The sequence below is a fragment of the Cricetulus griseus genome, assembly GCF_003668045.3.
Source record: "Cricetulus griseus strain 17A/GY chromosome 1 unlocalized genomic scaffold, alternate assembly CriGri-PICRH-1.0 chr1_1, whole genome shotgun sequence".
Lineage (NCBI taxonomy): Eukaryota > Metazoa > Chordata > Mammalia > Rodentia > Cricetidae > Cricetulus > Cricetulus griseus.
Genome location: NW_023276807.1, coordinates 83,667,078 through 83,679,378, shown reverse-complemented (window position 1 = coordinate 83,679,378; position 12,301 = coordinate 83,667,078). Strand labels below are relative to the sequence as shown.

At 44.7% G+C, this 12,301-nt stretch overlaps 1 long non-coding RNA gene and 1 pseudogene across 1 annotated transcript in view; one reads left to right on the top strand and one right to left on the bottom strand.

Moving 5' to 3' along the window:
• LOC107978183 overlaps nucleotides 1-12,301 on the top strand; it is a 91,682-nt gene that overhangs the window by 16,319 nt on the left and 63,062 nt on the right. The gene's annotated exons all lie outside the window — the stretch shown is intronic.
• LOC100768140 lies at nucleotides 475-919 on the bottom strand (annotated as a pseudogene).

Below are 12,301 nucleotides of genomic sequence, written 5' to 3'. Positions count from 1 at the left end.
TGTGGGGACCCATCTTCCTTTTGGAGACTTCAAAGGTCACTGTTAGGCATGGTCATGGTTCACTGCAGAAAACTTAAATATTTTAAGTGTCATCTGCAGCAGATCTCAAAAAAGGTTAAAGGATCAATATTTGTTACGTACATCCAGAGTACAAAACTTAATTCCTAGTTACCTGATAGAGACTCAATCCAAAATCACGTACAAGAAGCTAGATGAACCCCTTTTCTAGCTTAATTAGTAATCTATATGACCATTAATATCATGACAAGAAAGTTTAATATATATATATATATATATATATATCAATCTTATAAATTTTTAGATAATATTTATACCTCAAGAAAATCTTCAATGAGTCAAAATAAAACCATAGAATTATGAGATTAGTGGAAATACAATAATTCTTTTATTTTCATATTTCTCTTTTTTTGTTTGTTCTTTTTTCAGTTCTTGTCTTTTTATTTATGCATACACAACTACTTGTCTTCTGGTTTGTTGAAGCAGTAAGTCAGACAACACTTGCCACAGTCTATCAAAATGGCTAGCCATGAAAACTCCAGCATCACACTCATCAGATGGACACTCTCGACGAAGGCGACTAATTTTGCCATTTTCATCCACCTTTTAATACTTCATCACAGACAACTTAACCTTCTTTCTCTTATGCTTATTCTTCTTGGGAGTGGTGTAAGACTTCTTCCTCTTCTTCCCACCACCACTAAGTCTCAACACAAGATGAAGGGTGGACTCCTTTTGAATGTTGTAGTCCACAAAGTATGGCCATCTTCCAGTTGCTTTCCAGCAAAGATCAGCCTCTTCCTTATCCTGGATCTTGGCCTTTACATTTTTTATAGTGTCCAAGGATTCAACCTCGAGGGTGATGGTTTTTCCCTGTAAGGGTCTTCATGAAAATCTGCATCTTGGCGGTGGTTCCACCATGGATGGCGGATTGGAAAAGCTATTTTCGTATTTCTTCTGTCCCCTATTAGGTGATTCTTCTAGCATGAGACAGAGATTTTGGCTTTTACTTTAACAAACATGCTTGGGTTTAGAGAAGAGAGAGCCACACTCCAACTCCAAAGTCAGCTTTAATTCTAATTGAACTGGGACTCAAAAAGACAATTTACATTATGTGTTTGTAGAGAAAAACAGAAACAAACATTTGGGAAGATTTATGAAATTTTATCCTGTTGGGGATGTGATACACTAATATAAGCCAAATTACTCCTTTTCTTAGGACTTTTTTTTTTTTTTTTTTAAATGGATGGTTCGCCTTTTTCTTTACATGTCTTATTTGTCCTGTGGTGTTCTGATTCCTTAGCTTGGATGCCTTTATTTTACTGAAGAGACAAAAACAAAACCCTTCCCCGACCCTAGGCTTATACCTCTGTGGCCCCACACATCCTATTAAAGAGCTACTCAGATGATTTATCTATACAGAGATTGATGAAAAACCTCAGAGAGGTTTGAATGTGACTTTGCTGTCACCATCACTGTGTGAATTTGCAGGTAACTAAGTTCTCTACAAAATGGACTCTTTAAATTGATCTCAAGAGTTATCAATGGGATAAAGGGAAATTTTAAGTGTTTACTGTAAAGCAATGAGAGCTGTATCTGAATTGAAGTTTGTCTTTAAGACAGAAGCTATCAATTCTTTTTTAATTAGCTAGGCGATATGTTGTTTCTTTTTTTCTATTAAGCTATTTTTCCACATAGAGAATCTTCAGCAAAAATGTTTATCCCTATAGCAATTGTTTCAATAATTTCGATGCTTCCCTGTTTCAGTGTAGTTAGTCCATGTGTTGTTTTGAGACAGGATCTGTCTACATATCCCTGGTTGTCCTGGAATTCACTCTGTAGACCAGGCTGACCTCAAACTCACAGAGATCCTCCTGCCTCAAACTCCCCAGGGTGGGATTAAAGGCGTGCACCCTCACACCCAGCAGTGCAGTTAGCCCTCAGGCTGGTCTGAAGGAGGAAGACAATGAAGAGCCAGATAGGGCCAGCTGTCACCTGCTGTCTCTCAGTAGGACAGTGTGCCTTATACCAGTTGGTGGCCCCAAATCCTTCTGGATAATAGTTCTTGTCCTGTGAGGGCTTTATTTGTTTCCTTTGTTCCCTTTGATAGGAGAACAGATAGGAGAAGAAATATAAAGGCTAAAAATGCTGAAGAAAAAAAAAAAAGTGTTCTCATCAACCTATGCTAGTGCCTTCTCCCCACTTTAGTGTCTGATTACAAATCCCTAAGCTGAAGCAGGGGGTGTAATTTTAGGGTACCCCCAAAGGTTATTTAAGTAGATGACTGCAAAGAAACCCTGAAGACAAAGATTACCTCATGTTCCCAATCAAAACACTAAGCACCTTGCCCCCACCTCTTTTTTTTTTTTTTAATTTATAAAGAACTATTTAGCCTGTGGCTTATTTGGCCTATGGTCTAGAGTCTGGGGAGTTCAAGAGCAGGTGGCAAGGGTCTCCTTGCTGCTGCAAATCACAGGGGAGGGTTCATGTGCTGACACTTTCTGATTTGTGATACCAAGTTGTTTAGATATATGCAGAAAAATACTTTTCTAGTAGAGGCTGGAATTGAACAGAAACCTTTCAAGAACGTTAGAATGTAAGGTCTTGAGTTGATTTCCATCCTCGATGCATTAGGGACTATGCTAATGTGCCCATGACTCCACCAAAAACACCTTCCTGCACCTGTCTTCTTGGTGACTCATCAACTTGTGGACTACTTAGTTCCTCTCACTGTGCTCACTAGCTTCCAAAGTTTGAACTGAAAGGTTATTGTTGTGGCTGGGGAGAGGGCTCAGTTGGTACAACATTTGCCGGCCGTAAGAGTATGAGGGCCTGGGTTTGAATCCCCAGAGCCCACAAAAGACAGGCAAATGGTGGTTGTATCTGCAATCCCAACACTCCTATAGCTAGATGGGAGGCAGAGACCATATAATCCTTTGGTTTTTTTTAGATTTATTTATTATGTGTACAGTGTTCTGTCTGCATGTATGTCTGCAGGCCAGAAGCGGACACCAAATCTCATTACAGATGGTTGTGAGCAGTCATGTGGTTGCTCTGGACCTTTGGAAGAGCAGGCAGTGCTCTTAACCACTGAGCCATCTCTCCAGCCCCTAGATAACCTTTGAAGCTCATGAGAGAGCTAACCTGGTGTAGTGAACAGCAAAGAGACCCTGTCTCAAACAAGGTGGAAGATGAGGAATGACACTCAAAGTTGTCTTCTGACCTTCACATGTGTGCTATGGAAAAAGCACATCTACACACACACATACACACACACACACACACACACACACACACACACACACACACACACTCACACATACACCACACACACATATACATACTCACACACACACACAAATACACACATATACATACTCCCACATACACACACACATATACACACATACACAATCACTCCCACATACACACACACACACACACACACACACACACACACACATACACACTCACACATACACAATCACTCCCACACACACACACACACATAAACACACTCCCTCTACACACACATATACAATCATTCCCACATACACACACACACACATATACACACTCACACATACACAATCACTCCCACATACACACACATATAAACACTCACACACACTCCCATATACACACATACACATATCATACACACACACACACATCACACACACACACACACACACACACACACACACACATCACTCCCACATACATACACTCTCTCACACACACCATACACACAAATGAATACAACTCATACATACAAAGAAAGGAAGGAAGGAAGGGAGAGAAGAAGGAAGGAAAGAAGGAGTTTGTTTCTCATACAGACACATTCAGATTGGAACTGATAAGGTAAGGGCTTGAATTATGACCCTAATTTATTGCCAGCTAAATATTCAACTGCTCTGAATGTTAGCTTACTTATAAATGTGGATAATAAGACTGCTTTCTCCAGTTATTGTAAAGATGTAGGAAGTTAATATATGTCAAGTAGCCTAGTGTTTTGGAGCACTATCCCCCAAACAAAAAGTAGCCATAACCATGTATTGTGCAGGGTTCTCTATAGGAACAGAACAGATACAACTAATACAAATATTAGAGAGAGGTTAATAGACTGGTGATATGATCTGGCTAGTCCAACAGTGGCAGGAAACCTGAGAACCATAAGCAGTCCATGTGGATGAATGTCTGGCACGGAGGCCCCAGGGTTGCTAGAGAGCTATATTGGAAGGCTAAAGAGGCTGGGTTGTGACGTCAGCAAAGGGGGGCAGGTGCCTCAGCAGCAGCAGCAGCAGGAGAGATGCACTCATTGGTGAGAGGTGAAAGCAAGAAGACAAAAACCAGGTCCCCTCGGATCTCCTTACATCTGGGTCAAGGCTGGAAGATGCTGGTTGGAATTTCGGGTGAATCTTCACACTTCAGGCATACCCAGAGGCAACCCTAATCGAGACAGTCCCCCACCTCATGGGAGAGGTTCGATCCTGTCAAGCTGACTGAACCATCCTAACGAGAGGAGTTGCAATTATCGGCAAGAAGTATCAACTCAGTCAGGACAGCTGATGGTCCCTCAGAGAAAGAGAGCAGAGAGGATCATTAGACTCATATGAGATTCTCACTACTTACCTGTGATGGTTTGAAAGAAAACGACCCCCAAAGGAAGTGGTACTATTAGGAGTGTGGCCTTGATGGAGTAGGTGTGGTCTTATTGGAGGAAGTGTGTCACTGTGGAGGTGGGTTTTGAGGTCTCGTATATGCTTAAGATATTACCCAGTGAGACAGACCACTTCCTGTTGTCTGCAAGGACTCTCAGCTCCTTCTCCAGCACCATGTCTGCCTGCATGCCGCCATGTCCCACCATGAGGATAATGGATTAAACCTCTGAAACTATAAGTGAGTCACCCCAATTAAATGTTTTCCTTAATGAGAGTTGCTGTGGTCATGGTGTCTCTTCACAGCAATAGAAACCTTAACTAAGGCACACTCCTTTTGTGCCTCCCCCTCCCCTGCCCCAGCTGCATGTGGTCTTGGTATTGAGAGGTGCTAGAGTATACCGGACATAAATGGCAGGGGTGGGGTGGGGTGGGGGGTCCTATTTATGCAGCTTTGAGGCGGGAGGTTACCATCTATGCTTGTCTGGAACATTTGGTGGTGCAGATGTTTGGGAGGTCACCCTTGCTACTGAGCAAGCCCCAAAAATCCATTGACTCACTAAGCTTGCCTTGGGTATCATTACTTGGTGTGTTGTTGGTGCCCTATAGGAAGAGGGTGAATAGATGTCTGTTTCTGTCTCCCTACGAAAGTTTATCCAATAACTAATGCTAAGAGTTTCAGCTCAAATTGCACATGAGTATAACCCAGGGGGCTTGAAAACACTTGTGTATCTAGATATTCATGCTTTGTTCCTAGAGATTTGGGTTCTGGTGGTCTAAGGTTGAGACATCAAAATTTTCCCGGGCATATTGTGTAGACCAATACAAAGGGCCCTTTAAAACTAAAAATAGAACAACTATATGATCCGGCTACACCAATCCTTGGAATACACCTAAAGGATTAAACCATCCCATCTTAGTCATGGGACCATGGTGCAACCCACCTTTAGGCCTTTATTTGCGTGCCAAAGTACTCCTGTCTAGGACATTTAGGTCACTAGCATTACCACTGTGGGCTGCTTTGGTACCAACACAGTTACTTTGAGATTTACCTCTGTCGTGGGCATAAACAGTTTCTTCATTCCCTTTGTTCCTAAAGCCTATTCCATGATATCCTTTCAGCCATGGAGAGGCATTTGGATTGCTTCTGACTCGAAAATATTACCAGAAAAATCGTCTTTGAGCATTTGTGTATCAGCATGTAATGTGTTTGCGTGCAAGTGCTTTCTTTGGCAAACACCTTCAAGTGACTGCTGAGCTCATACCACGGGCTACCCTTCACTCTGAAAAAAACTGGAGAGTTGGCTCAGAGTGAAGAGCATTGACTGCACCTGTACACAGCTCTCATCAGATTCTTGCTTTGTCAAGTGCTAAATTCTAGTCATTCCCAATTTATCACATTTGTTTATTTATTGTGTGTATGTGTGTAGCACCAATGTGCCACAAAACAGGTGTGAGATCAGGAGACAAAGCATGGGAGTTGATTCTCTCCTTCCACCTCTACCATGAGCTTCCAGGCATCAAATCATCAAACTTGGTGGCAATTGCCTTACCCACGGAGGAATCCTGCTGGACCATTGCTATTGTTTTATTATTGTTGCTGTTTTGTGTTTTGTTTCTCCAGATAGGGTTTCTTGTGTAATAGCTTTGGCTGTCCTAGGAATAACTCTGTAGACCAGGGTGGCCTACAACTCACAGAGATCCACCTGTATCTGCCTCCCAAGTGCTGGGATTAAAGGTGAGCACCACCACCACCCAGCTATCCATTGCTAATTTTTTTTTTTTTTTTTTTTTTTTTTGGTTTTTAGAGACAGGGTTTCTCTGTGTAGCTTTGGAGCCTATCCTGGCACCAGGATGGCCTCCTGTGAGGAGCCGCACTCACATTCGCCATTACAAGATGGTGCTGACATCCGCTGCCGGATCAAGTAAACAACGTTGGTTCTCATGTGCCCAGTGTTTTTCCACTTGCCTAGTCTTGCGTCATATAGGGTGATGAGTCCTCCACCTATCCCAGCTGTACACGCACTGCTCGGAGCTTATGAGCCTTTATAAGGGGACGGGATTCTTGGCTCGGGGTCTCCCTAATCGGAAGCTGATCATCTCTCTCTCAAGATGCATTAAAGCTTTACTGCAGAAGGATCCGAGTGTCCTGTGTCGTTCTTGCTGGCGAGACGATCGCGTGGGACAGCCTCGAACTCACAGAGATCCACCTGCTTCTGCCTCCCGAGTGCTGGGATTAAAGGCATGCACCACCAACGTCCTGCTCCCATAGCTAATTTTTGAGTCACTCAATTCCATACATTCTTCCAACTACCAAGTCATTTCTCTCCTTCCATTTATGGACACTTTTGTTTGCTTGATTGAATTTTTTTATGATAGGGTCTCTTTTATCCCAAACTGGCCTCCAACTTTTGCCATTTTTTTGTTTGTTTTAGAGACAGGGTCTTGCTGTGTAGACCTGGCTGGCCTAGACCTGCTCTCTGTTCTGGTACAAAGCAGACTTGAACTTGATCCTCTTGCCTCTACCTCTCCAGCGCTACTGAGATTACAGGGTTCACTGACACACCTAGTTTTATGCACTTCTGGGACATCTAACCAGGAGTGTTGGGCAACTCACTAACTGACCTTTGCCTTCAGCCCTAGGCAGTTTGTTATTGTTTACATACCCGTACCTGCTGGTCTTCCCTCCCTCTCCCCTTCTCTTTCCTCAGCATACTGGGATCAAACTCAGAGTCCTGCACATGCCAGGATAACAAGCATCACTGACCTAGAGCCCCAGTCCTCCCTTTACTTTTTACCTTGACAGGGTCTCACTATGTTTTCTAGGCTGGCCATGAACTTATCCTCTTACCTCAGTCTACCAACTAGTTATGATTACAGGCCTGTGTCACTAGGCTTGGCTTTATCTCCCTTTCCTTTAACAAAAGCTGAATTCTAATAACGTATTTGTTTTTATTTTCTGTGCACTGGTGTTTTGTCTGCATGTATGTCTGTGTGAGGGTGTCAGATCCCCTGGAACTGGAGCTACATATAATTATGAACTGCCATGGTGGGTGCTGAGAATTTAACCCAGTCCTCAGGAAGTGCTCTTAACTGCTGAGCCATCTCTCCAGTCCCAGGAACTGATTTTTGTTGTTGTTGTTTTTTTGTTTTTTGGTTTTTCAAGACAGGGTTTCTATGTATTGCTTTGGAGCCTGTCCTGGAACTCACTCTCTAGCTTCGAACTCACAGAGATCTGTCTGCCTCTGCCTCCCAAGTGCTGGGATTAAAGGCGTGCACCACCAACACAGCCAGAAACTGAATTCTAATTATTAGTGTAGCAATGGGTCTGTCTTAGTCAGTGTTCTATTGCTATGAAGAGATACAGCAACTCATATAAAGGAAAGCATTTAATTGGGGCTGGCTTACAGTTTCAGAGGTTTAGTCCACTATTATCACGGTGGGGAACATGGTGGCGTGCAGGCAGACATGGCACTGGAGAAGTAAGTAGTTGAGAGTTCTATATCCAGATCCACAGGCAGCAGGAGAAGAGGCACACTGGGCCTAGCTTGGGCTTCTCAAAGCCCACCCGCTGTGACATATGTCCTCCAACAAGGCCACACCCACCCCAAGAAGGCCACACCTCCTAATTCTTTCAAATAGAGACATTTCCTGTTGACCAAGCATTCAAAAATATGAGCCTGTGGGGGCCATTTTTATTCAAGCCATCCTAGGGTCTAGCCAAAAGTCGAATTCCCTGTGGCCAATAATGTACATGGAGTCACCTGGAGACTTGCAGGGAGCCGCTGCTTTCCTCCAGAGGTCTTAATCTTTCTCCTGTGTAACAAGAAAAATAAAAGACTCAGAGACAGATATTGGGGTTCAAGCTTCAAGCTGAAGATCAGAAAAGCAAAACAGCTGGCCATCAGCTTCTTACCTCTACCTCAGGCTGAATAGGCTGATCCTGTCTCCACAAGCCTCAGACTGTAACCTCTCCTCAGTGGAGCTGGGGAATCCTAAGACTTCAATGTCTTCCTATTCTCAATGTGGCTGGAGAATGAATGTCTGCTACTGAGACCTTGCTCCTGTCTTATATACCTCCCTAGTGCTGGGATTAAAGGCGTGTGATCCCAGGAGCTGAGATCATCTTTGTGTGAGCCGTTTCTCTTGGAGACTGGATTAATCTTGTGTAGATCTGGGTGGCCTTGGACCCAAAGAGATCCGTCTACCTCTTAATCCTGAGTCCTAGGATTAAAGGTGTGTGCCTCGCTTCTATGGCTTGTGGCTGACTTTGCTTTCTGAATCCTCAGGCAAACATTAATAAATGACAAATAATATGCCACGACACTCTTGGGACATTTCTTCCTTTTCCTACCTGAAGCACTGACTAGACAGTGAGCAGCCATCCTGCACTCACTGAGCCATCTCATACTGAGGGTGAGACCAGAAAGCAGGATGTGATGATGTCACAGCCACTGCACCTGTCTCAAATGTCATCCTTTGTCATGTTTTAATGTCAGAAACTAGACCTATAGGTAAGGAACTGAGGTCAGAGTCCCTTGTATGTGCCTTACTGGAGTTGTCTCTGTCTTCTTTTTGCTAGGGATCTAATCTAATGACTTGCTTAGTGAGTGTTCCATTATAGAACTACACTGCCCCAGATGCAATTTCTTCTCTCTCTCTCTCTCTCTCTCTCTCTCTCTCTCTCTCTCTCTCTCCTCTCTCTCTCCCCTCTCTCTCTCTCCCCTCTCTCTTTCTTCCTCTCTCCTCTCTTTCTCCCTCTCTCTCTCCCCCTCTCTCCCTCTTTCCCCCCCTTCTCTCTTTTGAGACAGGGTTTCTCTGTGTAACAGTCCTGGGTGACCTGGGAACTCACTTTGTAAACCAGGCTGGCCTTGAAGTCACAGAGATCTGCCTGCTTCTGTCTCCCAAGTGATGGGGGATGTCCTCCTGCATGCTGTGAATATCTGTTTCTCTTATTGGTTGATGAATAAAGCTGTTTTGACCAATGGACAGTCAGGATGTAATCAGGCAAGAAGTATAGGCAGAGCTACCAGACTAGGAGAAGGCTGGAAAGAGAAACTCAGAGAAGAGTCTCTCGAGAGATGCCATGTAGTTGCCATGAAAGCAAGAGGCTCAGGCATCACTGGTAAGCCATGACCATGTGGAGATTCACAGATGAATAGAAATGGGTTAGTAATTAAGAGAGAGCTAGCCAATAAGAAGCCTGAGCCATTGTTCAAACATAGTTTCAAATTAATATAAGCCTCTGTGTGTTTATTTGGGACTGAACAGCAGCAGGACTAGGTGGGACAGAAACGTCTATCCACACACAAGTGCTGGGATCAAAGGGGTGTGCCACCACCATCCAGCCTTTTTTTTTAAATTAACTAACTTTGTATTGGTTCTTTGTAGATTGTACATCATGCATCTTGACCCCACTCATGTCTCTATCCCTTCACGTCCATCCTGTGTCCTTGCAACATATCCCACATGATAAAACAATATAAACAAAAGAAAGAAAAATCTCATCATGAAAGCTGTAGTGTGACACAGAGAGCCACACAGTACACACTTTAGTCCATACATCTTACTTGCAAGTGTTTGTTGCACTGAGTCATTGGTCTGGCTTGAGGCCTCTGGTTTCTGCTTCACTATCGGTACTGGACCCTCACTGGGACTCCTCTTGGATATTCTGTTGTCCTGTCTCATGGAGATCTGCAGCTTTGGGTCTGCAGGACCAGCCCCTTCATGTGCTCCAGCAGATCGTAGATTGGGTGGATATTGGGGTGGCCAACTCATAGCCCTGTGTCTTAGTTAGGGTTTCTATTGCTATGAAGAGACACCATGACCACATCAACTCTTATAAATGAAAACATCTAATTGAGGTGGTTTGCTTACAGTTCAGAGGTCCAGTCCATTATCATCATGGTGGGACATGGGGGTAAGCAGCCAGACATGATGCTGGAGAAGCAGCTGAGATGCCTATATCTTACAGGCATCAGGAAGTGTTCTGTCTCACTGGGAATAGCTTGAACATATATGAGACCTCAAAGCCTACCTCCTCAGTGACACAATTCCTCCAACAAGGCCACACCTTTTAATAGTGCCACTCCTTTGGGGGTCATTGTCTTTCAAACCACCACACCCTGATTCTGGGTCTGGGTGGTTGCTGTTGGTCAGCCCACCAGCTCTCCCATATCCTCACTTCCAGGGGGAGCTCTCCAGCACCTCCCTGGCTAGCTCAAAAGGGGCAGGGATGGCTCAATAGCACCTATACCACCAAGGCCAGCTCTATTCTGTTGCCCAGGCAGGGCACAGGGGCCACTCTGCTGAGTGCTGCAGCTGGTGAGAGGCAGGAACAGCTCTCTTGCTGTCATGACCTCAGGGTCAGCTCTCCCACCTGCCACAGGTGGTGATGGGAGGGGGGCATCTCTCCCTTGATCATGCCACCACATGGCATATGAGGTGCAGGGCCCGCTTTCTTGAGTGTTTCAGCCAGTGAGGGGTCTCCCTAGTGTTGCAGCCAGTGAGGGGCAGGGTCAACTCTTTGCAGCCCTATCCTCTAGGCCTTTGGTGGTAACAGGTGCTACAGACATCAGCATAGATCATGGCAGGGCCACAGGCACAGACATGTTCCTTGGCAGCAGACCAGGTGGGACATCACCATAGCTCCAGGTGGCAAGTGGGTCACCCGCCTCAGCCCACTCCTCACCACCTTCACCTCTTCAGATATGCCTCTCTCCACAGGACACGAAGCATTCGGTCTCTCTCTCTTCCATACCCTACCCTCTATTTGCTGACATAATAGAGCCTGACTGGTGCGGGGTGGGTCCAAGTTGTCTCCTCCGACCTGGGCATGTGGGCCTTTGTCTTCCACTCAGTCTTAATCCCCAGAGGCAATTTCTAATCAATCTCTTGCTTCCCTCATTTCCTTATCTTCTACTCACTCTAGACCATTCCATCTGGCTTCTGGTCCTCATTCCGGTGTGATCTCTCTCTAGTGACCTACAGGGGAGATCCAGGGGATGTTTTTCAGTCCTGCGTTACTAACATCTCATTCTTATTCATGTCCTCCTCTCGAAATGCTCTTTTCTGAGGCTTTCATGACCAATACTTCCCAGGCTTGCTCTTCCCATCCTGGGGCTCCCTCTTGGTCTCCTCTGGGTACTCATCTTCCTCCATAGACACACTAACCATCTTGCAACCTCTAGGACCTGGTCTCTGCCACGTGCTGTTCCTCCTTGTCTGGGATGTTCTCAACAAAAATTAAATATTTCTTTATTAAATAGGCAAATAAAAATGTGTAATGTGATGACATACCTGCTTTTCTGTCTATTGTCTTCCTCCAGCTCCATGAGGAGACACATGTGTGTGTTTTTTTCTTTCTTAGAAAAAATTTTAAATTTAAATTAGAAACAAGCTTGTTTTACATGTCAATCCCAGTTCCCTCTCCCTTCCCTTCCCCCCTGCCTCCCCCCACCCGCTATCCCATCCCCTTTTCTGTTCCCCAGGGAGGGTGAGGTCTTCCAAGGGGGGATCTTCAAAGTCTGTCATATCATTTGGAGCAGGGCCTAGACCCTCCCCCATGTGTCTAGGCTGAGAGAGTATCCCTCCATGTGGGATGGGATCCCAAAGTCCATTTG